The sequence below is a fragment of the Cibotium barometz genome, chromosome 58 (genome assembly GCF_041138505.1).
Source record: "Cibotium barometz isolate CiBa-2024 chromosome 58, ASM4113850v1, whole genome shotgun sequence".
NCBI lineage: Eukaryota > Viridiplantae > Streptophyta > Polypodiopsida > Cyatheales > Cibotiaceae > Cibotium > Cibotium barometz.
In genome coordinates, this window is record NC_141103.1 from 28732973 (window position 1) to 28738972 (window position 6000).

Here is a 6000-nt window from a genome sequence, read left to right on the forward strand (position 1 = left end):
CTCATGCTATATGTGCGGCATGCTTGCAAGAGCACAAGAAGTGTTTGACATGAAAAGCTTCTAGTATAAGATCTATTCATGCTAAGTGTGGCTTGCTTGTCAAACACATGAAGTGTTTGACAAGTTTCAAGACAAAGACCTATGACTTGCTTTCAAAATCATAAAAAGTTTTTGAACCTAAAATTAGATAACCATACCACATGGATTCAAAATGTAGTCTAAGATGTAATTTCATGGATTGTAGGATATGCTTGCGGCGGGGAATGCACCTAAAAACCACTATGTATAGAGAAAACATAAACAACCACAAAAACATAGAAGGGTACGACTAATATGAGAACATACTTTCACTGATAAGCAATCCATGAGCTAGAAGAAAACATAACCTTTACTTATTACTAGTATGGCTAACCAATGGGCTAACTTTAAGCTGGGCATGTTGGGAGCTTGCATTTGGTAGCTTTTCGCAAAGCTTTTAGCTTTCTTGGAGCTAGTGGGCTCCTAACCTTTTTTTTGCGATCATCTTGGCACGAAGGGTGATCTTATTTATGTTGAACTTCCCAATTTCTAAAGGACGTCGAATCCACAAGGTCAACCTAGCAAAGCTAGTGAAGATCCATCTCCATGGGGAGAAGATATTTCTTAGGATTTATATGTGGTGAATATGCTTTTATCCTTCTTGCTTGAGTGATGGTGTGGGCAATATAGAAGAAATCCCTTCTTCCTATGGAGGGGTCCTTGCAAGATGAATCATTAGCTACTCCTAGTTCAAAGTTTTTATTTTCTCTAGGCATACTTCACTAAGCATGAATAGGAAGGTTATTTTTATCATGCCGAAGATTTTTTGAGAGAGTGTCCATCATTTCCAAGATTTGAACCCAATCATACCAGTTGCTTGCCTCCACAAGAGGCAAAGTGGTTCAGAGAGTTGTGTCAAACTCATTGACAAGAATGCTTGGACCCATGGGATGACTCTTCCCTATTTTTAAAGAGTTATTTTTCAAGGATTGGTTACCCTTGCATATCTAAATGTGATTGGTTTCCCAATCGTGAGGACTTACCTTGCATAAAGCCTTTCAAGGATCATGGTGTACGACCCTCTTATCTAGAATTCCATCATCACAAATGTGTGGAAATGGGAAAACTTAGCCTCAACGTCTTGGTCTTTGCATCTTCTTAGCCTCAAGGTTTTGATCTTTGCATCTTCTAGGCTGTCCACAATGGTTTGAATTCATTTCCATTAGATAAGATTAACAATGAGGTTTATGTGTAGGAATAGTGGTGGGGACTTCCCCACTAGGCCTCCCAAATGTCCTTGTTGAGTATTGTGACATGAAAAATTGATATCTTTCATTTTCAATTTTGTGCATATTTTGATGGTTTCTCAATGGTAATAAGATGGAAGCTTGTCCAAGAAGATTGCGGCGCCCACAATGGAATAACGGCATGGTGATACGGTGGCTTGGCACCTACCTTGATAATAACATTCTATCTTCAAATATAATGGTTTTACTTGATTTAGGGTGCACACATTGTAAATGCCACAAGTATGCTTGATAAATACTTTGGTATGGTAGATAGGCTAGTGATGTGGAAAATAAAAGTGGGCCTACATGCTCACATGGATTTTAATTGTATTATTAATATGGTATTTAGCAATGGAGCACCTTAAGATGAGCAAGTTTATCAGGGCTTTGGATCCTCGCTTGCATGGAAAAGTTCTTAGCAAAGATCCCACTAATTTTAAAGAGGCTCTTTGTATTGCTTTGAAGAAGGAGGCCACTCTTCATATTGAGTCCACATTCCAATCTTCTCCGAGTGTGCCAACCCCACCACGAGTAGAGATAGCCTCAACATCACAGGTACAAGCTCCATCCTTGGATCATAACATTACATAACTTATGGCAGAATTTGCTGATTTGAAGTTACACTTAGTCAATGCAAGGCCACCTAGGGTTCCACGAGTTGAGGATAAACCTAGGGATAGAAGTAGTGTCACATGCTATGAATGTCAAGAGAAGGGGTACTATCGCACTGAGTGTCCAAAATTGAAGAAAAGAGAGGATAAAAGTTTAGCACTTTTAGAGGAAACGGAGTCATACTTATGGTCGTTACTTCGAATTTGTTGAAGTTGTATGTTGTGCCAATTTTGTGGAGGAAGAATTTCCAACTTCAAGTGTCACCACAAAGCTGTAAGTGGTATTTGAAGCCTTCAAGATTGACTTGTTGAAGTAGCCGAATTCCGCCTTTGAGATGTTTGCCTTTGTCCCAAAAATTAAATTTTAGAGAAAGCCACTTTTATAGTCATCCAAAGTTTTGAATTTTTCAAGCATTTGACATTTGGAAGCCTTTGAACTTAGCTTTTTGGAGATATATATTTATTTTTGAAGCAAAGTGTGAGAAGGATAAAAGCTTGCAATTTTTGAAAATTGCTTTTGGATGTAACATTAAGCAAATTGTTTGTGGGGTGTTGATGTATGGCACAAGTTCCTTTTTGTTGGACTTGAATGTGTGTGTGTGTGTGTGTGTGAGAGAGAGAGAGAGAGAGAGAGAGAGAGAGAGAGAGAGAGAAAGAGAGAGATGATTTCCACCACCGCATTGCCCATTCTTGAGCCTCTAATTTAGCCATGCCTACTCTCTAGCCTCCTGTGCCATGTCAGTGGGTTTGTGTGTGAGTGTGTGTGTGTGCATGTGCGTGTGTGTGTGTGTGTGTGTGTGTGTGTGTGTGAGTGTGCATGTGTGTGTGTGAGAGAGAGAGAGAGAGACGTGTATGTGTGTGTGTGTGAGAGAGAGAGAGAGACGTGTATGTGTGTGTGTGTGAGAGACAGAGAGAGAGAGGAGAGAGGGATGTGTACATGTGTGTGTGTGTGTGTGTGTGTGTGAGAGAGAGAGAGAGAGAGAGAGAGAGAGAGAGACATGTATGTGTGTGTGAGAGAGAGAGAGAGAGAGGAGAGAGGGATGTGTACATGATCCTAGATAAGGGTCCAAACCCCTCTCTGAAGAGACACTGGAACCTGCCTCGAGACTAATAATATATGGTTCACCTACGCATGAAGTGCTTCTCTAACTCAACCTCCTAATAGCACATAGTGCATATCCTTTCCTCACGAGATATCTTCATCCCTGTCTCTATCCTCAGGTGGTGCGATGATGTTTTAAATATATACTTTCCTTCTCTAACCAATAGTTTTAAATGTTAAATAGGAACCCCAAATGCTTATCTCACCTTGCATATTGATTAATTATAGTAAAACATGCCATGAATCTTCCAATGATTCCACTATAACATAATTTCTTGATTCTTCACGAACCTCTTTAGTGTTGTTATTTTTGGAGAATTATAAAATATGCCTTTTTCAAGAACCCTAAGTTGCTCTCTCTCTCTCTCTCTCTCTCTCTTTCTCTCTCTCTCTCTCTCTCTCTCTCTCTCTCTCTCTCTCTCTCTCTCTCTCTAGAATAAACCTTTCACTCTCTCTCTATCTCTCTAGAATAAACCTCACTCTCTCTCTCTAGAATAAACCTTTCACTCTGTTTTGCAACAAGGACATCACAATCTCATTGTATTAATCTCTAATACAAATGAGAAGCCCAAATAAAATCACACACTCATTGTATTAATCGAGCTCTACATTAGTCAATGGAGTCTTCTTGGGCCCTTTTATTTGGCAGTTTAAGGAAGTCAAACCTTTTCTCTTAAGAAGAAACGTTTTCTAATTTGAAGCTTCAAAACGGCTACTTTATTCGAATTTGAATTTTGGAAAAAAAATGGAATTTAAAATCTAGCAAATAAAACCATATCATGTAACATATCTATGGAAAGCTCTTGATGCGTAGATCACGGATCTGTAATCTCCGCTCAAATCGGAGCTTGTATGTAGAAGTTATGGAGGTCCGAAAATTGTAAAATTGCCCTCCCTCCCTTTTTGGGGGGAAAAGTGCACCCTTTGACCACTTACACCTCTCTTACAAACCCATGGTTTTTGCTTACATGGTGGGCTCCTATTTATCAAAAAGTTAAACGTTTCCATAACCTCATGGCAAATTAAAGGGCCCAAAAAGACTCCATTGAGTTCCTAATGATACAAATAAATCACACTCTTTATAAATAAATGTAAGTCACACTAAAAATAGCTATAAAAAGATACCAATGCCTTCACAAATAAGTGAAGATTAGTAGCTATAGAGAGCTACCAATATCTAGACAAATAAGTATTCAACATCACTAAGGCTCAAAACATGCCAACCAAGTGGCCCATAAGTTGCCCACATCACTAATACTTATCTACATGTTAAGTCCAATAAACATGGTCCCTACTATCCTACCAACTACACTCTTAATCTAGCCACTTTCCTGTCATATTTGGCTCCACATAAACGAACCATACTCCAAAAAGAGAACTATGCTCCTCCTCCATCACCACATTCCACTACAACAAACGAAGAGTAGAGTCGCATCATGAAAATATAAATGGACAAAAACATTCATGGAGCTACTATTAGCACACCTATGAATGCGGCTACGAGCATGCGACTACAACCATGTAAATAACTACACTTATAGTAGTGCATATAGCCGCGCACAGCTATAGTCACATCCTATTTGGAAACAAACAGAGATAGAATGGGTGAGATATGTGGGGAAATGTGTCCTCACATATCTCACCCATTTTGTCCCTGTTTTTTTATCACATTATTTAAATGTTTTTTAAGATGCTTAAACACTCAAAACACATTAAAAAAATTGTAATACAACACTGTCATGATTTTTTTCTTTTAAATTATATACGAAGTTGCAAAATACATAGGTGTTTATGTCCCAAAATGGAATAAAGACGAAGACACTAATTAAATTAATTCATTGTTGTCATCTTCATCTTCACCCACGTGAACCACAACCTTCATCATTGCTGTCACTTTCAGCATCCTCATCCTCCTGCATTAAATAGTGAAATAATGCAAACACATTAGCCACAAGAAAAACAAGTTGGGTGATTTTTTTGGCAAACAAAGAGGGACACATTTGTGCTACCTCACCATTGTGACAAGTAAATTCTTACTATAAGCTTTTATTATATCATTCTTATGCACGTTTAATTTACACTTGATGTGTTTCTCCTTACAAGGTTGGGCTTCACGCAGATATAAATGACAAGAAATAGTGGTATGTCATACAACACTACTAAAGGATGACCCATTTCCGACGCCTAGTATTGATGATTTTCGCACCATCAATACCCATCAATATATGCATCGAAATATGCCATTGAAATAATCGTCAAAATAGCCATCACAAAGAAGCATCAAAATAGGCATTGAAAAAACAGTTGAAAACCGCATCAAAATGAAAGTCAAAAAAGCATCCAAAAGTAACTTTTTTTATTTTGGACTTATAAAAAAAGGAAGTGTCCAAAAAAAGATAACAATGACAAAAACCAAGTATTTCTTGTGGCAAATAAAATTGAAATAAGATGATCTTGCTCATCATCGACTCACTGATCCTCAACTAGATCTACAGCTTTGAATACATCTTTTTCTAGAAATACCTCTCCATTTGCATCTTCGTCAATAGGTGTAGCCTCCGTATCATCCTCTTCTATTTCAGGCATTAGAGGTGGTTGTGTTGAAATTTGTTCTTCTATTTCTTCTTCGAATTTTGGATTAGTTGTTGTGTTTTCTTCTGATTCAAGTGCTAGTAATTGTTGAATTACTATACCTTCATTTGATCATTCTTCTAGTTGTTCAACGAGATCAATATTTGTTCCTTGCGCTACTTGCGTGGGTTCCTTAATCTCTACTACATCTAAAATTTGATCAATATCTGTTCCTTGCGCTACTTGCGTGGGTTCCTTAATCTCTACTACATCTAAAATTTCCATATCTTCAAATATTTGTTTACTACGTGGATCAATTTTGATTACAAACAACCACCTGTGATCTCTCGGGTCCACCTTGAGTGTGAAGATGTCCTGCTCACAATGCTCTGGTAGCACAAATGTGTAG